The sequence below is a fragment of the Carettochelys insculpta genome, chromosome 2, assembly GCF_033958435.1.
Source record: "Carettochelys insculpta isolate YL-2023 chromosome 2, ASM3395843v1, whole genome shotgun sequence".
NCBI lineage: Eukaryota > Metazoa > Chordata > Testudines > Carettochelyidae > Carettochelys > Carettochelys insculpta.
In genome coordinates this window covers 144,509,935-144,532,288 of record NC_134138.1, presented here as the reverse complement: position 1 = coordinate 144,532,288, position 22,354 = coordinate 144,509,935, and the positions used below count along the sequence as shown (strand labels likewise).

Genomic DNA, 22,354 nt, shown 5'->3' with positions numbered 1-22,354 from the left:
GGAATGTGTCAGCAGGAGCTCAACCCTGCTAAAGGAATGTGAGGAATGTGTTCTTTAGCAATGCAAATGAGAAGAGTTGTAGGGTGTGTATATGCAAAATTGCTTTGTTTGATAAAGCTGCTGGGTAGCAGGAAAAAGCAGTGCTGCTTCCCCTATTGGAAACAACTTGTTGTAAAGTCCCAAATGAAGCTATCACTCAGTGTAGGAATTGTGGAATATCAGCAATGCTTGAAATTATTGTGTGGGTACAGGGCAGTCATTATCGCTGTGTAAGATGTGAATCAAAAAGCGCTTCCCCCAGCAGAGCCCTGTGAGGGAAAAGGGGATATTGGTTGTACCAGCTGACTGGGAATCTTTTGGCCATATAGCTGTAAGTCTGCTTTAACTAGTTCTCCCCACTGTTCAGAGACAGAACTAAGGCCTGGACTAGTGCTAGGGTCTGTTGTTATAGTGTGAGAATCCATCCTCATGGATACTCAGCTTCTGTATTTAGGCTCAAAGTTGAAGCCATGGAGAGCTGAAATCACAGGGTTTTGCCTAAAGCCAACCCACAATGCTGTGGACAGGTGGCTGGCTGGCAGAACATAGCAGACCAGCAGCTAGCAGGAGAGGCTGGTAGAGTGTAGTGGACAATTGGCTAGCAAGAAGCACTGGTGGAGCACAAGTGGACAGGCAGCTGGCTGGGGCAGCCGGTGAGGTAGCCAGTGGAATGCAGTGGACAAGCAGCCGGCAGGGGCAGCGGGGGGAGCACAACAGACAAGTGTCCAGAAGGCAAACTTACCCCTGTGGGGCAAGCAACTTGATGCTGATGTGAACTTTGGGTTTCTATGGATCAGACCATGGTATGAGAGGTACACTCTATAAGTAGCAGTGTGCAGATAAAGAGCTCTAAGCAGGGGACTCAGCAGATTCTACGGCAGTGCCTCGCTACATGGGGTTCTCCTTTCCTTTGTTTAATAATATTGCATGTATTGTTGTGCAAATTTTTCTTAGGTTACTTTTATTAAACAAGCTGTTTCTGCCTCTTGTGCTTGCAAGAGGGGAGGAATTGCCATTATAGGCACACAGCAGGTAGGGTGAGACTGTCCCAGGTAACTGGGTGGGGGCTCAAGCCAGTAAGAAGGGTTACACTTGGATTCTATTTTCAATAAATTGGTTGGTGGAAGGAGGGTAAAGTTCTGGAGTTTCGCTCTTTATACCACTCTACCTCTTCTCACACTTCCTGTTTCTACACACAGAACTAACCAATATTAATGAAGACATATAAGAATTTCAATTTTGGAACAGACCATCAGCCCCTTTCTAGTGTTGGTGGTATTTGGTCCTAATCTTGCAAATACTTATGCACCATGAATGGAATTAGTTGAGTTTGATGGAGCTCAAGGTCAAAGCCAACTAAGCATGTAAGTCTTTGCAGTGTTAGGACCTGAAAATGCTTGAGGAAGCAGCCATGCAACAGTGCAATGTTCCATTTCGGACACAGAAGTTCTTTCTACTTTCTCTGATAATGTTAAAATGGGTGAAGCCTGTCCTCTTCAGCATTACATGGCTCAGACCCAGCACAAAGCGGGTCATCGGCCACCAAAACTCCTTTTTCTGGCAATTAATACTGACAGATAAATCATAGATTGAAGTATTATGATTCTACACAAAGAAAACATCAGCGTTTAAATGATCTGGGCATTTTAATTTTTTTTATTCATAGAGATCAATAAATATGCATTGAGGTTTAATTATTTATTAATGGTTTCATTTTTATTTCTGTGACAAAGGAACCAGAAATAAATAATTAAGAGTTTCTAGAATGCATGCTCAGGAACTTTTATCAAACAACACAGGTAGAATGTAAGTATTATGACTTTGCCAGAGTAAATACTGTTTTCTTTTGCAGAATGAAATGGAAGTGGTCTGTTGTAGGCTGTTGCTATTTCACAATCCATGAGAATTCCTTTGCAAATTCATCCCAGTGCAGTTGTGGCAGACATTTCCAGCCTTCGAAAATCTTCACTTTATTTTCACTTCTTAACATTTTCATTCAACATTGATCCATCTAAGATTTTACCACCACAGCAAACTACAGCAAGCCATGCATACAGATTTGCATTCTCAGCAGACATTTACTTTTTTATTAAACTGCCTCATTCAATGTTAAATGTTTGTATACAGAGACACAGACTGAAGTTACCCTCTTCAGCTTTTCCTTCCTCAGTAACTGTATAACACAGATTGGAAAAAGAGACTTCACATTGCTACGTCTACGTCTACACTAGCACACTATGTCGAAGTAGCCTATTTTGAAATAAGGACATCGAAATAGGCTACTTCAACATTTATCATCTACACGTCCTCCAGGGCTGGTGCCGTCGATGTTCCACGTCGAAGTAGCAATGGGGAACATCAAAAGGAGCTGCCCCGGAAGGAAATGTGGAGCGTCCACACACACAAGCGCTCCCCATCGAAATAAGGGGCCAGCAAAGCCCCAAGCCAGTCCCTTAAAGGGCCCCTCCCAGACACACTTGCCCTGCACAGCATGAGATCCACAGAGCCAACAACCAGTTACAGACCTTGTGCACACAGCATGGACCCCCAGCTGCAACAGCAGCAGCCAGAAGCCCTGGGCTAAGGGCTGCTGCATGAGGTGACCATAGAGCCCCGCAGGGGCTGGACAGAGCGTCTCTCAACCTCTCAGCTGATGGCCGCCATGGAAGACCCCACTATTTTGAAGTAGCGGGACGCGGATCGTCTACACATGCCCTACTTTGATGTTGAATGTCGAAGTAGGGAGCTATTCCCATCTTCAGATGAGAATAGCGATTTTGACATCTCACCACCTAACATCGATTTCAACATCGAAATAGCTCACGGCGCGTGTAGACACGACACGTGCTATTTCGACGTTGTGCTGGGTACTTCAAAGTAGCTGACTGGTGTAGATGCACCCTACAATTCTGATTTCCCAAAAGAATCCAACCTTAAGTTTGATAACATATGAAATAAAGAAAACCTGGGGATGGAGGATGAGTGAAAGTACATAGCCACATTTTTGCTGTTACACACAAATTATTTATCAACTAAATATGGTAAACTCCCAAAATGTGCAATTTCAAGTTGCTCTTAACCTGTGTTAACCCAAGTTAATTGCAACTTGAAGCCACTCTGCGGCTCTCTGCCTGCCTGGCTCCCCCAGCTGGGTGAAGATGAGAGGGCAACTGCAGTGGAAGTGGGCAGAAGAGGTAATCTCCAAATGATCCATCCTGTTTCCCATTTCCAGTGTCTTGCAGACACAAAATCTAGGGACACTACAGAGCATGGTTTTGAATTCCTGCTGATTCTGGCGAATAGCCACATCCAGGCCTCTCCTCTATGAATGTGCCATTTCATTTTTAATAACCCTTTAATAATTTTCATCTTCACATCATCATCTAGCAAGAAATTCCACATGTTGACAGTGTGTTGTGTAAAGAAATACTTCTTTTTTGTGTTATGAGATATAAATAAAACTTCCTTGCTTACTCTCCCCACTCCAGTCATGATTTTATAGATCTCTACCATAACTCCCCTTAGTCATCTCTTTTCTAAAATGAAGAGTTCCAGCCTTACTAATCGCTCCTGATATAGAAGTTGTTCCATACCTCAAATAATTTTTGTTGCACTTTTCTGTATCTTTTGCAATTCTAATATACCTTTTAGAGATGGGATGACAGATCTGCATGCAATATTTAAGATGTAGGTGTGCCATAGATTTATACAGCTTTAATATTATATTTTCTGTTTTATTATCAGCCCTTTCCAAATCATTCATAACACAATTAGGTTTCTTTAAACTGCTGCTGCATATCGAGGTGCCGTGTGTTGCTCAGTCAGCCAGTTTTGTGACATCTCAAGCTGATTTGGACTTACCTGTACTTTAATGCATTGGCAGTCCAGGAAAGCACCTGGTGCTTATAACATGACAGCTTATTTTGCCTTCAAGCCTTTGTTGTGGAACCTTGTCAAAAGCTTTCTGAATATCTCAGTACACTAAATCCACAGGCAACAACAAGTTCTGTGGCACCTCATAGACTAACAGATATTTTGGAGCATAAGCATTCATGGGCAAAGACCTGCTTCATCAGATGCATGAGTTGGGGAGGAGTTTCAGAGAAGGATTTAAAGAAGGAGTCTTGTTAAAGGGGAGGGCCAGAGCTGACAAGGTCTATTCAGTCAGGGTGGATGTGGCCCATTATCAGCAGTTAATGTGGAGTTGTGTACATCAAGAGAGGAGAAATCAAGTTAGTTGAGCCAGGGGGATGTGGCCCATTGTCAGATTCTAACATGGAGGTGTGAACATCAAGAGCAGAGAAACTGCTTTTCCAATGGCCCAACCAGTCCCAGTCTCTGTTCAATCCTTAGTTGATGGAGTAAAATTTGTAAATGAACTACAGCTCTGAAATTTCTCTTTGCATTTTATTTTTGAATTTTTTTTGTTGTAGGTCTGCTACTTTTAAATCTGTTACAGATTGTCCAGGGAGACTGAAGTGTTCTCCTACAGGTTTTTGTATGTTACCATTCCTGATGTCTGATTCATGTCCAGATTTGAGGACAATTTATGCCTTCAAATCAGTGGCACTGCTATGGGCATTTGCATGGCCCCACGCTATGCCAACATTTTTATGGCTGACCTGGAACAACGCTTCCTCACTTCTCGTTCCCTAGCACCCCTCCTCTACTTCCGCTACTTTGATGACGTCTTCATCAGCTGGACCCATGGGAAGGAGACTCTTGAAGAGGTCCACTGTGGTTCAACTGGTTTCCACCCCACCATCAATCTCAGCCTGGATCAGTCCACACAAGAGGTCCACTTCCTCTTGTGCAGATAAACGATGGTCACATAAACACCACCCTACACCGAAAACCCAGGGACTGCAATGCTTACCTATATACCTCCAGCTTCCCACCCACGGCACACTATACAATCCACTGTATACAGCTAGTCACTAAGTTGCAACTGCATTTGCTCCAATCTGGTGACAGATGGTAGGACGAAGAGCAATGGCCTGAAGTAACAGAGGGAGAGGTATAGGTTGGTATGGCACAGTCAGTCTCATTCCTGGGCCCTAGGTCTTCTGTTAGTTTGCTGGCCCCACCGTATGAATCCCGTTAACCTTGCTGGGGCAGGGGGCAGTCTGAGGGGGTGAATGTGGTCCCCACGCACTCATTCTGGGTTCCAGCCCAGAGACCCTGGATGGCCACTACCAGAGAGGGCTGACTCCCTTAGCCCTTGCAGCTCCTCTCCCTGTGCCACTTCCCCCTGGTACCTCCTTCCTCTAGTGGTAGCCATGGCAGCAAGTCCCCTCCTTTGTTTGTCTCCTACAACTGACCAGTTCCTCAAAGTCTCTGCTCCAGGCCCCCCTGGGTTGGGGAAGTCCATGCCCCTGGGGTGCTGAGGCTCCTCTCCTCTTTTGTGGTCTCTAGTGTTCCTCTAAGTCTCCTTCCTTCTCCTCACTCGCCTCCCACTCTCTCCTTAACCTTCCTCCCTTTGCCCTGCATGGAGAAGAGCTTATAAAGGTAGGCCTGAGTAGGATCAGCTGGCCCTAATTGATTTAGGGCAGCCTGCTCCTCAGCTGCTCCCACTTTGATTGTCAGCTCCATCTCCACTCCTCTCCTGGCCCAACCATGCCACAGTTGGATACTAGGTAAAACTATTACAGTAGGAGGGTGGTAAAGCATTGGAATGCATTACTGAGAGAGGTGGTGGAATCTCCATCCCTAGAGGCTTTTTAGTCCTGGCTTGACATAGTCCTTGCTGGGATGATTTAGTGGGGGTTGATCCTACTTTAGGCAGTGGGCTGGACTAGATGACCTCTGAGGTCCCTTCCAGCCCTAGAATTCTGATTCTATTATTCTGTGATGCCTGGGATGCCTATGCTAGGACTCAGGGCCATCCCAAAGAATCAGGAGATCAGGCAATGGCACTTGAACAGGCACAGACAGTGAAGGCTTACCCCTGGAAATACATCTAGGCAGGGGCCTCAGTGTGCCCTGGGGAGCTCATCATTTCTATGAGTCCCTGAGCCACCCGGTACATATCAGGCATTGACAAAGGACCAACAAGCATACCTGTGGGTATTTTACCTATGGGTGAGGCTAAGATGTTAGGGCATGGTGTGCTGGATGCAGGGACATCAGCATCTTGGGCCCCAGAAGCATCCAGTACCTTCTGAACCAAGGATGCCACTGTCAATGCAGTTGGTGCCAACGCTTTGGACAACTCGGAGGCACACACCAATGAGCTGGAGCAGTGGAGCACCAGCAGTTTTGGCAAGTAGAATCCTTCTGGGGTACTGAGCCCAGGGCCAAGGATGGCATGCTGCACACCGACAACGGAGGTGTGGAGTCTTACAATGGCAGTTGAAATGCCAACGCTATGAGAAGTTGCTGGAATGGAAAGCCACACTCCGTACCTGTCTGGGGCTTGAAACCCCTGTAGATACAGCACGTATCTGCTTGATGAGCTTCATCCAAACAGCAAAGGCAGGAGTCATGAGGGTCACTTGTTGGCATAGACTTTAAGAAGTGGGAGCAGTGGTTAAAAACCCTGGGGTTTTATTGTTCCCTCAACACCCAGAGGGGAATGGTAGGAGAAGGGGGGAGACCTTCCCTACTCAATCTGAAAGGGAGACTAACTGAACCCAAAACAGAAGGATGGTTATGCTAAATACAGCTATTAACAACTAGTAGCACAGGAAGAACTATGGAGCTGTGGCGGAGCCACAGGTACTTTAGTAGAACAATACAACAGCCACAATAGTTGGTAAAAAAGAGAACTGTGGGATGCCGGGTCAGCTGAGTCACATCTAGACTTTTGCCTAGTTGACGCTCCAGGGTGCTCCATATCCAACCCAGCTGGCTAGCTGCTAGGGAAAACTTTCCAACAGCCATGCACACAGCTAACTCAAATAGATATGAGCAAGCACTCAAAGAAGAAAAAAAATTTTTTGCTTGTTTAAAATCTGCTGCCTATACATTTAATTGGGTGACCACCATGAGTTGTGTTAGTAAAAAAGTAAACAAGATTTCCTTATTCAATTTTCCACACCATTCATGATTTTCTAGACGTTCTAACATATTTCCCCAACCTTTAGTCATTTCTTGTCCAGGCTGAAAAATCCAAGTCTTTTTAATCTCTCCTTAAAAAGGATTTTACCCCTAATTTCTGTTGATCTTCTCTGTAACTTTTCAAAATCTAACGTATCTTTCATTAGATGGGGTGCCCAGGACTGCACTCAAGATGTGGGAGTACCATGACTTTCTACAGAGGCAATATGACATTTTCAGTCTTATCTACTCCTTTCCTAATGATTTCCAATATTCTGTTAGTTTTTTAGATTGCTGCTGCACACTGAGCACATATTTTCAGGGACCTATCCACAATGATTCTACAATCTCATTCTTGGGTGGCAACTGCTTATATAGACCCTATCATTTTTTGTATAAATCTAGATTATGTTTTTCCATGTTGATTACCTTGAATTTATCAGCATTGAATTCCATCTCCCATTTTGTTGCCCAATCACTCATTTTTAAAGATCTCTCTATAACACACTGAAGACAGCTTTGGGCTTAACTATTTTTAAGTAATTTTCTATCATCTGCAAAATTTTGATACCTCGCTGTTTACCCCCTTTTAAATATAATTTATGAATAAGTGGAACAGTACTGGTCCCAGTATAGATGTCCTGGAACACACCAGTATTTACCTTTGCCCATTTTGTCATATCTTTTAAGTGCAGCACCAGGAAATGTTTTCACAATCATATTACAATCCTTTAATGTCAAGTCTTTTATTATCTTGATCTCCCTGTTTCCCTCTGTTTATAAACAGACTCCTTGCTCTAAAGGCAAAGCTGGGAAAAGCAGCAGCTTTGCTTCTATTAAGAGCTGTCTGAAGCTAGGGAATTCACTTCAAGTAGACCTCAAGCATGAAATTCAGAGGCTCAAACCTCCGGGGGGGCTACAGTGCCCCTAACTCCCCCCTAAATGGCACTTCTGTCCCCAGTCATCTGGCACAGAAGGTGATTTAGATGATAGGTTACATACCATAGTTAGTAGCTCTGTAATTTCACATGGGAGTTCTTTCAGAGGTCTTTTGTGAATACCATCTTGTCCTGGTGATCTATTATTGTTTACTTTATCGATTTGTTCTAAGTCCTCTTCTAATATTAACTGAATGTGGAACAGTTCCTCAGATTTGTGATCTACAAAGACTGTTTCAGGTTTCAGGCTCTCCTTCATATCCTCAGACAGGAATACGAATGCAAACTTATTTATTTCATTCCTCTGCAATACCCTGGTCATCCTCAAGTATTCCCATAGCATCTGAATCACCCAGTGGCCCCTATAGTTATTTCTAAGGCTTCTTGTTTGTAATGTATTCAAAACTTTCATTTTTAACTAATGTATTTTGCCTCTGTTTCTTTTACTTTGTTGTTTAGCAAGTGAAGCACTTTTATGTTCTTGCGTTTGTTTTAATTTGAAGCATACATTTACCATGAGCCACTATTACCATTATGTCTTTAAAAGTCTCCATGAAGCTTGCAGATATTTAACTTTTAGCCCTGTGCTTTTTAATTTCTAACTAACTTTATCATTTTAAATTTTACATTATGGTCACTATTAACAAGCGATTCATCTATATTGACTTCCTGGAGCAGATCCTGAGTTCTACTTCGGACTAAAACAAGAATTGCTTCTCCTCGCATAAGTTTCAGGACTAGCTGCTCTAGTCATTTAACGTCTCAAAATCCCATCCTGAGGAGGCACGTACAATACAACATAGTGTGTGTCTGTATGTGTTGGGGGAAGTTGAAATCCCCGTTACTACTGATGGTATTTTATTTTTTTAATTTGTATAGCTTCTCTAGTCTCTTTGAGCATTTCATGATCACTAATCAAGTGGTTGGTAGTAGATCTCTACTGGTATATTCTTATTATTCAAGCAAAGAATTATTAAGCAGAGATTCTATGGTACAGTAAGTGGGGGGTGAGGGGGGTGGCAACCCTTGCTGATGCTCTGCACCAGGCCCCCAGGTAATTCACCACTTCACATCAATCAAGGAAGGGAGCTTCAGGAAGGGGACAGGGCAAGGACAAAGGAAGGAAGGGGCAGACAGCAGAAGCAGGGCTTGTGGTGGGGGTTCGCCTTGGGCTCCATGCTGAGGGCAGTTGTGGGTCGTTGCTCCAGGCCCTGCACCCTCAACCCACTGAGAGATGGCCTTGCTGGCCAGGAGGTTAAAGAAGTATGGCTTGGATGAACCAACTCTAAAGGTGTATAGAAAGCTGTCTAGATTGTTGGACACAATGGCAGACTGTATAAAGCAGCATGCCTCAGGGGTTGGTCCTGGGACTGGTTTTGTTCAATATATATTCATGCTTTGGATGATGGTATGAATTGCAAACTCAGCAAGTTCCCAGATGACACTAAGCAACAGGCAGGGGTAGATATGCTTTAGGGTAAAGATGGAGTGCAGAGTTACCTAAACAAATAAGTGGACTGGGCCAAAAGAAATCTGATGAGATTCATGAAGAACAAGAGGAGTCTCCTGCATTTAGAAAGGAAGCTAGCCAAAAGCTCAAAACATAATAAAAATGTTTTTTAAATACATTAGAAGCAAGACGCCTGCTAAAAAACTATTGGGTCCCCTAGATGATAAAAATATAAAAGGAGCAATCAAGGACAATAAAGCCTTTGTGGAGAGACTAAATGATTTCTTTGCTTTGGTCTTCACAGATGAGGATGTTGGGAAGATACACAAACCAGCACGATTTTTGTGGGAAATGAAACTGAGGAACTGTGCCAGACTGAAGTGTCACTAGAGGAGGTTTTGGAACAAATAGATAAAGTTAGCAAGTCACCACTACCGGAGGGCATTCACCCAAGAGTTCTGAAAGAACTCAAAAGGAAAATTGTAGAACTATTAACACTAGTTTGTAACCTGTCCTTTGGACCAGCTTCTGTGGCTAATGACTGGAAGATAGCTAATGTAACACCAATATTTAAAAAAGGGCTCAAGAGGTGACCCTGGCAATTACAGACCGATAAGTCTAATGTCAGTTCCAGGCAAATTATTTGAAATAATAGTAAAGAATAAAATTGTCAGGCACGCAGAAGAACATAATTTGATGGGCAAAAGTCAACATGGTTTCTGCAGAGGGAAATCATGTCTTACGAATCTGTTAGGGTTCTCTGAAGGGGTTAAACATGCAGACAGGGGAGAGCCAGTGGATATAGCATACTTAGATTTCCAGAAAGCCTTTGACAAGGTACCTCATCACAGACTCTTATGTAAATTAAGTTGTCATGGGATAAGAGGGAAGGTCCTTTCATGGACTGAGAACTGGATAAAAGACAGGAAACAGAGGGTAGGCATACATGGTAAATTTTCCGAATGGAGAGGGGTAAATAGTGGTGACTCCCAAGGGTGAGTCCTAGGACCAATCCTGTTCAATTTATTCCTAATGATCTGGAGAAGCGGGTGAGCAGTGAGGTGGCAAAGTTTGCAGATGACACTAAACTGTTCAAGATAGTCAAGACAAAGGCAGACTGTGAAGAATTTCAAAAAGATCCTTTCAAACTGAATGACTGGGCAACACAATGGCAAATGAAATTTAATGTGGATAAGTGTAAGGTAATGAACACTGGAAAAAATAACCCCAACTATACTTACAATATGATGTGGGCTAATTTAGCTATAATTAATCAGGAAAGAGATCTTGGAGTTATCGTGGATAGTTCCTTGAAAACACCCACACAGTGTGCAGAGGCAGTCAAAAAGGGAAATAGGATGTTAGATATTATTAAACAAGGGATAGAAAATAAGACAAGTTGTATCTTACTGCCCTTACATAAGTCTATGGTATTCCCACATCTTGAATACTGTGTACGGATGTGGTCTCCTCACCTAAAAAAAAGATATCCTGGCACTGGAAAAGGTTCAGAAAAGGGCAACTAAAATGATTAGGGGCTTGGAACAGGTCCTGTATGAGGAGAGGCTAAAAAGATTGGGACTTTTCAGTTTAGAAAAGAGGAGACTGAGGGTGTTATGATAGAGGTATATAAAATTATGACAGATGTGGAGAGGGTGAATAAGGAGAAGTTATTTACTTGTGCCCATAATACAAGAACTAGAGGACACCAAAAGAAGTGAATGGGTAGCAAGTTTAAAACTAATAAAATAAAGTTCTTCTTCACTCAGCGCATAGTTAACCTGTGGAACTCCTTGCCAGAGGAGACTGTGCAGGCTTGGACTATAACAGAATTTAAGAAAGAGCTAGATAAATTAATGGAGGTTAGGTCCATAAAAGGCTATTAGCCAAGGGTAGGAATGGTGTTCCTGGCCTCTCATTGTCAGAGGCTGGAGACAGATGGCAGGAGACAAATCGCTTGATCATTGTCTTCGGTCCACCCCCTCTGGGGCACCTGGCACTGGCCACTGTCGGCAGACAGACTAGTGGGCTGGATGGACCTTTGGTCTGACACAGTATGGCCGTTCTTATGCTCTTAAGAATCCCATGAACTGCTACAGGCTGGAGACTGACTGGCTAAGCAGCATTTTGCAGAAATGGATCTGGGAATTATAGTAGATGAGAAGCTGGACATGAGTGAACAGTGTGCCCTTCTTGCCAAGAGAGTGAATGACACATTGGGCTGCATTAGTAGCAGAACTGCCAGCAGACGGAGGGAAGTGATTACTCCCTTTTATTTTATTTTATTTTCCTGGTGAGGCCATATCTGCAGTTCTGTGTCCAGTTTTGGGCTACCCACTACAGAAAAGATGAGGACAAATTGGAGAGAGTCCACTGGAGAGCAACAAAAATGATTAGACTACTGGGACATATGACTTAGGAGGAGAAGCTGACAGATATCTTCTGCTGACTAAATGAGCCCAGAAGAATGTGGGGAAAATTTGAAAGCAGCCTTCAGCTATCTGAAGGTTGGTTCTCAGTGGTGTCAGATGACAAAACAAGAAGCAATGGTCTTAAGGTGCAGGGGCAGGGGTGGGGGAGGTTAAGGTTGGATGTTAGGGAAGACTACTGCCCTGCTAGTGTGGTGCATCACTGAAAGAAGTGGTGGCATCTCCATCCCGAGAGGTTTTTAAATGCAAGTCTTGAAAAGCGTTGGCTAGAATGATTTAGTTGGGGTAAGTCCTGCTTTGAGCAGGGTCTTGGACTAGATGACCTCCTCAGGTCTCTTCCCATCCATATATTTTATGATTCCATTATCTTTCTTAAAGTAGGGCACCCAGCACTGAGGACAGTACCCCACTTGAGTCCTTTCAGCAGTGCCAGGCACCTCCCATGTCTTAAATGCAGCACTCCTGCCTTTTTCACAATATCAACCCTTATATTGAAATTATGATCCAGTGTAACCAGAGAAAGTTTTCTGACATACTATTGCCTCGTTAGCTACTCTGTATTTTGTATGCATTCAATTTTTCTTTCCTAAAGTGTAGTACTTTTTTATATTTAATTTCATCTCATTGATTTCAGACCAATTTATTAAGATTGTTTGAATTCTAGTCTGGTCCTTTAAAGTGTTTCCAAGCTATCCCAACGTTGTGCCATTGCAAATTTCATGACTACACTGTCCATTCCATTTTTCAGGTCAGAAATTTAAACACTTAAAAGTACTAGGACACATGACAGACCCCTGCATGACTCCACTGAATAACTCTCCACATTCTGGCTGTGTCTACACTAGCCAAAAACTTCAAAATAGCCATGCAAATGGCTATTTCGAAGTTTACTAATGAAGTGCTGAAATACATATTCAGCGCCTCATTGGCATGAGGGTGGCCGGGGCACTTCGAAATTGACACGGCTCGCCACTGCGCGGCTCTTCCCAACGGGGCTCCTTTTCAAAAGGACCCCGCCTACTTCGAAGTTCCCTTATTCCTATGTGCTCATAAGAATAAGGGGACTTTGGAATAGGCGGGGTCCTTTCGAAAAGGAGCCCTGTTGGGATGAGCCGTGCGGCAGCGAGCTGCGTCAATTTCGAAGTGCCACGGCCACCCGCATGCTAATGAAGCACTGACTATGTATTTCAGCGCTTCATTAGTAAACTTCGAAATGGCCATTTGCATGGCCATTTTGAAGTTTTTGGCTAGTGTAGACATAGTCTCGGACAGCAAATCATTGATAGCTATTCTTTGAATACAGTTTTTCAAATAGTTCTTCACCAAATTTATGGTAATTTAATCTAGAGTGTCTTCCCCCAGTTTGCTTAGGGGAAGCCCATGTAGGACTGTGTCAGACACCTTATATAAAATATATATCCCATCTGTTGCTTCCTATCTACCAGACTAGTAACTCCATCAAAGACAGAAATTATGTTGGCAGGGTATGATTTGTTCTTGACCAATTTCTGCTCGCGATTACTTATCACCCTGTTTCTCCTAGATGCCCAGAAATTGATTCTTTGTAATGTGTTCCAGGTATCTTTATCTTTTTGTGTATGAACCCTAGCACGATTAATCTGTGGCCTTAATCTTACCAAATTCAGATATCTGAACATGCGCAATAGCAGCTAATGAGAAACACCTTTAGCAAATGCTGAAATAAAGGAAATAAATTTAGCTATTTACAGTATCCCAGCTGAAGGTCAAAATGGCAAACCTGTCTTGAAAATGGATCCAGTCCACATGGGATCAATCTACCTATAAGCTGGAGGAGGTGGGGAGGTATCGCTGGAGACACTGACAAGAAAACAGTGTACAATGCGCAATACTTTACAGATTACCAAAAAGCATGGAGAGGAGCTAAAAACATCAATAAATGTTAAAGAAATAAATTAAAAACTGCAATCAAAGCATCATGACTGATTATAGCAAATGATGAGGAGTAATGTCTCTGAATCAATCTCAGATACAGCCTTTCGATATAAAAAGGACACATATTTTTCTCCACACAAAGCACCTGTTGATGGGTGGGGACTGACAATTCCCACAGGCATCTGTGAACTGTAGGTGAGGAGGAGGGCTGGCTCTGCACCATGGAAGGGGCTGGACCTTGGGTAGAAGGGGTAGGGCCTCAAGCTTCCAGCCCTCAGCACTGCCTGGAGCACAGTGCTGCCTCCCCTCAGCCCTTGGAGCCAGGCAGAGCCAGTGCTGTCAACAGGGGTGATTAAAAAAGCCCAGGGTTCCACCTGCCACCACTGCTGCAGTAGCAGCTGTCATAGTTGGGAGCCCTGGGCCTCTTTAAATTTCCAGGCCCCAGGGCAATTGCTGTCTTTGCCTCCCCTCCCCGCTGGCTGGCCTGGACAGCAGGTCTGGCTGTTAATGTTTTACCTTTGCATTAACAATATTCTCAGGTAAAGTAAAATTGATTTTTTTACTCTAAATATTGTCCAAAGAAACCTAAGTGAGTCTGAGTAACCCCTAAAATCTGATGAATGATCAGGATACACAATTTGTAATGTGAATGTGAGTTAACTACAGCCAGGGATTTAGAATGATGTGAAATGAGGTTTAAGTGCTACCCTATGTGACCATTGAGGGGAAGTGAACTAACACAGACAAGAACAAGAACAAACTGTTATTTTATGTGCTCTTGTCTTTGGCTATATCTACACTAGAGTGTTTTGTCGACTAAACAAACCCTGTGAAGCATCCACATCCTCCAGGCATTCTCATCATCACTATCATCAATATCTGTGGGCTCAGTGCTCGTTGGTGTCTGATGCCTCTCTCGCTATTTCCTTCCATCTTTCCCTGTCCAGTGTGGAGTGACTTAGTTTCTGTACAGTAGCTCCACACCAATCTACTATATCATCTACCCATTCTCTGTGGGGTCTGCCTCTCCTATTCGAACCGTCCATTATGCCGAATACCAAGGTCTTGATCTTTTGTTCATCGTTCATTCTGCAAATATGCCCAAATAGTTGTAGCTTCTGTTTTATAACTTTCTGCAGCAGGTTCTTTTTCAGCTGTATCTTTCTATATAATTCCTCATTGGTCAACTTCTGCATCCATCCTATTCTCAGAATCTTTCTATAACAGCTCCTTTCAAACGCCAATATTCTTCTTTCTGAATCTTTCGTTATCACCCATGACTCACATCCGTACAACATGCTGCCAAATACACACGTTTTCAAGACCCTCAGCTTCATTCCTAAGCTAATCACTTTGCTTTTCCAGATCTTATCCATCACTTTCAAACTTGCTCTTGCTTTCGTTATTCTAGTTACTATTTCCTTCTTACAGTCTAGATCATAATTATGTTGCTCCCCAGATATGTGAACTTCTCTACGTTTTCCAGTTTAATACCATCGATACTGATCTTCCTTCCAACTTCCTTAGCTCCAAATACCATTGTTTTTGTTTTATCAATGTTCATAATCAGTCCGTACCATCTCCTTTCTTCATTTAGCACCTGCACCATTTTCACTAGCTTCTCCTCATCTTCCTCAATGATAAGTATATCATTTGTAAACCTGAAGTTGTTAATTCTTTTCCCATGCACAGATATCCCTTCTATCTCTTCCTTGATCTTGTCCATCACTCTCTCCAGATGTGCGATGAAGATACTTGGAGATATTGGATCTCCTTGTCTCATACCTTTACTTGTTTTAAACCAACTTCCCCACTCCCTGCATGTTCTCACCGCTGCCTCTGTATTGTCATTGATATCCTTCAACAATTATATCAGTCTGCTATCCACTCCATATGACTCCAACACCTCCCAAGTCACCTTCTGATCTATACTGTCAAATGTCTTTTGAAAATCGACGAAGCAAATATATATGTTCTTGTTCTTTTGTCGAGGTTTCTTCACTATCAGTCTTAGTGCCAATATCTGCTGTATAGTACTTCTATCTTTTCTGAACCCTGCTTACTTGTCTGCTATATGTTCTTCATCTGCGATCTTAGTCTTTCAGCCAGTATCATCATCAGTATGTTTCTAGATGAAGGATTAGGGTTGGTCAGATGAGTGTTGATGTGCTGACCATCAAACAATATGAATGAAATCTGATGCCAGTATAACTAAATGCTAAAAGATGGATGTCACCCAGATAAACAAGGTCCACGATACCAATCAAGCGATTGGAGTTGGGTTGATAAGTTGGCTACCGAAAGAAAATTGCAATTAACACATATGCCATCCATTGGAACATGGAATGTCTGAACACTGTGGGCAACTAGAAAATTAGAGCTGCTTTGGAAGGAGATCGAGAGACACCGAAGCAATATACTTGGACTGGTAGAGATGCGCTGGATGGACATAAGGAGAGATATGCAGCTGCGAAGTCATTTGGTCAAGAAACAAAATGAAGCATGAAGCAGGAGTCGGATTCCTTCTTAGAAAAACAGCTAGAAGATTATTAGGATACAAGCTGGTGAGTGCAAGAATGATGGTAGCAAGATTCAAAACAAAACCGTTCAACATCTTGTAGAAAAATCCCCTCCTGAGGTGATTTATATGTCCCTGTCCATGAGCTGTGGTGTCTGTATGGTTGCCCTGCATCCTAACCAAACAGCTCTTAAGCTAAGCATTTAAAATCTATAATCTGCTTTACCAGCAGTGGTGACATATTTCCCTCACAAACCACATCAAAATTAGATAAATTGAAAACCATATTCACTGTTAAAATGGAGTTTTAGAAACACAAAATGGCCACCAGAGAATGACAGTTAGAAAATGACAGTTGCAATTAATATTCGGCGGGCTATGAATATGTATGAAGTTATGGTTTGAAAGGTTTCAAACTGATTGGTTACTTTAGAATCCTCATACATATGTAATAGTCAAATGCCCCTTTGATACATTGTGGCACTGAGGAGGACCTAGCAGGCAGAGGTTGTCAAACAGGTCCACCCAGGCTGCATATATTCAGGAGAGCAGCCCTGCTTGGGGCATTCCGGACCAGACCTCGGAGGAGAGCTGACAAAGAAGAAGAAAGAAGACTACAGAAAGACTGAGCTAAGAGCTGGACTGAGCCTGTAGCCGAACATCGCTGGCGAAAGAGCCGAAGCTGACCTGCGTGTCAGTCATCGCTCTCTAGCCGCCGTGGGCCGTCGAAGAACAGAAGAGCTCCAGCCTAAAGACCAGAAGAGCTCCAGTCTCCATAGAGCTAAATCACTAGTAAGGCTCCGGTTCTTTTATCCGGAGGGTTTGCCTGGCAGACCGCACCACCTAAACAACGGTGCCCTGCACGGGGAAACCGCAGCAGCTGACCCTAGCTCAGGCCGGTGTCTGAAATATCACGGTCGTTCCTAAAAACACAGGAGGTTTTTGTTAACCAAGCCGGTTTTTCCTCCTAGTTCTCTTTTTCTTCCTCCTTTACTATCTGACCTGACGCGGCTGCCGTACAAGCGCGCCGTGAGGGTCATAACTTTCTAGCTCGAAGAGAACTACAGGCCCAGCGCCTGGATCACAGAGCAGGAATAAGGAGGTATTTATGGTCTGGGTTTAAGGTTAATATAAATAATTAGGTGAACAGTTAATGTTTTTATATAGTTTTGTAATAGAGGCTGGATTGGGACTTCCCCAAGTCCATGATCTACGTCTTATATTTTGTACCCCTTGTCTCTTTGTAAAGGCACAGGAGGCCAATGCTATTGGTCTAGCCTAAAACTACTACATGCACACAGAAGGGTAGTTAGGCTAACTGCTTTATTATTATAATCCAGAGCTATAAGCTCCCCCCTATTTAGGAGGGTAGAGCGGTCAGGAATAACCCTATAAAGGGAAAACCCTGGTGTTCTTAGTAACCCATTAAGGGTAATGAAGGTCTGCAATAAAGGGCTACCATAACAAGGTGGTCGAAATAGGCAGTACCATTTTTTGAGGGGATAACCTTTAACTAGAAAAACCCCTCCACTTAACTAAGGGGAAAACCTCTCAGAAGGAAACCCCGCATATATTGGGCTCTCCCCTGCTTGGCCAGCAGGGCAACCCACTTAACTAGAGAATTGACCTAGCTTAGCGCAGGCAAATTCTTTTTCTAAGTAAGATCTGCTCCCCGCGGTAGTCGGCCAAGGGTTAAGCGACCTGGTGAACCTCAGGAAGATCCAGGAATAAATAAATAAATACAATACAGCTCTGAAGTTAATCTTTCCATTTTTCAGCACTCATCGAAGGCTGCACGGCCCATCCCGGAAGCGCAGTAAGTAGCTGAGGGATTAGATAGCAGTGCTGTTACAGCAGTTACCTGTTGTTTAAGGCTATAAGCCATAGTATTCAAATCCTGTGCCTATTCCACAAAAACAAGGGCTTACATATTTTGTACAACTTAGCTTACCAAAATTCATACTTTTAAGTTATAAAATAAACCCTGTCTCCCTGTTAAACCTGACATCTTGTTTGTATTTTCTTCCTTGGGTAAACACACCGCAGCAGCGCAGTTCACACACCCTAAAACCCCGTTGTGATTAGACCCACCGTAGACGGCGAGCAGGGTCGCGGGGTAAAATCCTGGGAGCATTGGTAAGGACTCAGTTTTAGTCCAGTCCATTGCTCTGGTGTGACTGACTTAGCCTAATCAATATTCAAATTTATTCTTACGTCACTCACATCCTCGATACATCTCAGTCATTCAGGTGTATGCACCCACATTGGACAGTATGGAGGAAGAGATTGGGCTATTCTATAAAGTCTTGACAAAGACAGTGGAGGAGGTACTGAAGAAAGATGTGTTGATCATTGCAGGAGATTGGAATACAAAGGTTGGAACAGATAAAGGTTGGGAGAGAGTCATGGGAAGGTTTTGATATGGAGAAAGAAACAAATGAAGTGAGAAACTACTAGAGTTTGCTACAGAGCATGAGATGGTGATCTGCCACATGAGACTCCAACAAAAGGACTGGAGGAAGTGGACATGTAGGAAGCAATTGAATGATGGGATGTCCAAGAACATGATAGATATGATTCTGATAAGAAGAAGATGAATAACATCAGTACAGCAATGCCGAACTTTCCAAGGAGCGGATATAGACTCAGACCAGTCTAGTGATCGCAAACATCAAGATAAAACTCAAAAGAAAATGTAAGACAGAGTTTAAGAAAAAAAGAGATGTGGTGAGGTGACGTGAGGAAGAAACAGAGAAGGCATACAGAGCAGAACATTAAGAATATCGCCACAGAGAAAGACCTAGATAAGGCGTTCTGTTGACAGTAAATCGACAGACTGTGGCACTTGTGATAACAGCATTCTGCCACTCCCCCATGAGGCAGAACGCCTCTGTTGACAGATTCTGTCAAAAAAAAGCAAATTTGGGCATTCCAGGAGCCCTCTGTCGATACACTGAGGTTCCGGGACACTGGACAGCCTTGTCTGCTGTACTTCCAGTTGGCTGTTCTGTCAGGACAGCAGCCAGGCAGGCCACTCGTTCTAGAGTGGATCACCCTTGCGATCTACTTATCAGTCTGGCTGCGATCTGTTGACAGCAGTTTTGTTGGAAGGTGCTTTAATATAGTCTTTGAAGACACACTGATCTGCTCTCTACTAACCTTTTTTTGCTCTGTAAATAATTATTAACTGTTGAAGAGACAGAAAATCATGTACTTAATTAAAGGTAATATCCTGTTGAAAATACTGAATTTGAAGAAAAGGAGGAGTAAAACAGGTGAATGTTTCATAGAAAGTTGTTTTGTTGGAGACAGAATTGGCTGAAGTAACCAGCTTATAGTATGATGAGAATGACTGTCAGCTAATGCAAAAAACAAAATATAATCTAGCAACCGTAAAATAAAACAAAACAAAAAAAGACTAACTCACTATATGCACAGAAAATAAGTCTCAGAGGGGTAAATGTGTTAGTCTGTACCTTCACAAAAAAGCAGTCTTGTAGCACCTTAAGCACTAAATTTTACTCATTAGGTAATGAGCTTTTGTGGGTAAGAATCGCTTCATCAGATTATGCAAAATATGCAAAAAAATTTAGTGCTGCGTCTATAGTTGTGATGTGGCAATGCAGAAAAGACCCAAAGAAAGCTGGAGAGACTTCATGAGGGTCCAAAGTACTTTTTCTTAGCAGCCACATTCCCTGACAACAATATTGTACATGAATAAACTACACTGGAATGCTGCCAATTTTGTAATATCAGTTTCAAGAAATTTCTCTCAGAGACATTATTTCCAGGGATTATATTTCTTCATTGGGCTGGTAGGAGAATTTTTAATTTTATTTTACTTTATTTTTGGTAATGCAGCAAAGCAGATATGGATTCAAAGCATTAAAACGAAACATGGCTGTCTATATATTAGTAACTCTGTGTGAAGGGAAATCTTGACAGCACCAGAACAGAAGACAACAGCTCAATTAAGCAGCCATTCAGACAGAAAAAAACAACTGTAAATAGTGTCACAACTTTTCATTTAAATTATATCATGCCAGTAGGAAAGCAGGATACCAGTCACCTGAAGAGCTATCTTAGCTCAAACACTGGGAAGTTACAATGGCTGATAAAATGTGCAGAGCAGGTAGAAAGGGCTCATGGCAATATCTGGAGCTGGGAGAGGAGGCAGATACAGTGCTGCAAGCTGAAAGCAGGGTAATGTAAGGAAAAGGGGCTGAGGGAGAGATTCCAGGTAAGACAGAGACTCGCCAGCTCAAACCTAGCAGATGAAATAGAGACACATACCTGGGAAATGAGGTGGGGAACAAAAAGGACCAAAGGAAGGAATTAAGAATACTTGGGAGAAGAAAGACAAGGGGAAGGCTAGGACATTCAGCTATTAAGAAGAGAGAAGAAGGGTACTTCTCATGAGTGGGGATAGAGGCTAGGGAGAGATTCTTGATTTGAGGAGAGAAATAAATAGAGAGTTGTGGAAATGATCAGACACCGGATATGTCTACACTAGTAAGTTCTTTTGAAAAAAAGCTATGCCACATGCACTGGGTCAGCATGTGGCTTCAGAAAAAAATGTAGGTAAGTGAATAGGTTCATTAATGTGAAATGGTGAGGTAACCTTGAGTAGAAACTTGGGATGAGGTCATAAAGTCTTTGGTAAATACTGTGGAAGGAGGTGCAGCCACAAGGGCAGCAAGCTCCCCAGTGTGCCTGGCTGACGTGATCACTAGGAGGAATGAGACCTTCATAGACTGATGAAGCCAGGAGCACATCACCAAGGGCCCTGAAGGGTGGTCTCATAAGTAGGTGGAGCACATGGTTAACATCCCAGTTGGGGACTTGGGGGCGGACCAATGGAATGGTGTTTGAAGGCCCGTTAAAAAGCACTTGGTGATAGGATGGGCCAGGGATAAAAATCCATCTTCAGGCTGGTGAAAAACCATTAGGGTCGCAGCATGTACCCAGACTGTACCGAGACTGAGGCCCTACTTAAGCAAGTGCAGTAGGTAGTCTAAAAGGATGGGCAAAGGTGTGGTATGAGGAGGCGTCGAATGATGGGTGTCTGTCAAGTGAGAAAACCACCATCATTTATAAGGTAAGACTTGTATGTAGAGTCCCATCTACTGTTGATGAGGATTCTCTTTACTTCCTCAGAGCATATGGTTTTGGCATTGTGGAGCCATGAAGGAGCCATGTGTGGAGATGCAGTTTGAGAGGACTGCAATGCAGAGTGTGGCTGAAGTCCCAAGACAGAAGGTCATGGTGAGAATGAAAGGGGTAAGGAGCCGCAGCTGACATCCCAAAGAGGTAAGGGTACATGTTTGCCTGGGCCGTGCCAGGGCTACTAAGATGAGGAGGGCTCAGTCTTGCCTAACCCTGAGCAACTCCTTGTGGAGTAGTGGAATGGGACAGAATGCATACAGCAGTGGTGCGTTCCACATGATGGTAAAGGAGTCTCTGAGGAAGTGCCTTCCAGGCCCCCCTCTGGAACAGTACCACTGGCACTTCCTGTTGGTTCTGGTGGCGAACAGATCTATGTGAGGGTAGCCACACAGTTGGAACACCCGGATGAGGGCAACCATGTCCATTTCCCATTCGTGATGGTTGGTGAATGAGTAACAGAGTATCAGCCATCATGTTGAGAACTCCGGGAAGATAAGTGGTTATGGGATTGAGCCAGTGTCGAATACACCATGTCCACAACCTTACGGCTTCTGCGCTGAGCGATAGTGAATGAACTCCCCATTGGTGCTTGATTAATACATGCAGGTGGTGTTGTCAGTAAGGACATTGACCAACTTGCCAGATAGGAGCTGCTGGAAATGTTTACAGGCATAACAGACCATTCAAAGTTCCAGAAGGTTGATATGAAGCATTTGTTCGGTGACCAACCATCTGCCCTGCACTGTGTGATGACCAAGGTGCACTCCCCAACTGAGGGGAGAGGTGTCTGTGATGAGTGAGACCGACTGTGGTGGTTGATGAAAGGGCACACCAGTGATGACATTGCCCGGGTATGTCCATC

General features: G+C 43.3%; 1 protein-coding gene across 8 annotated transcripts in view; it reads right to left on the bottom strand.

Moving 5' to 3' along the window:
- CDH18 (cadherin 18) overlaps positions 1-22,354 on the bottom strand; it is a 1,028,199-nt gene that overhangs the window by 254,135 nt on the left and 751,710 nt on the right. The gene's annotated exons all lie outside the window — the stretch shown is intronic.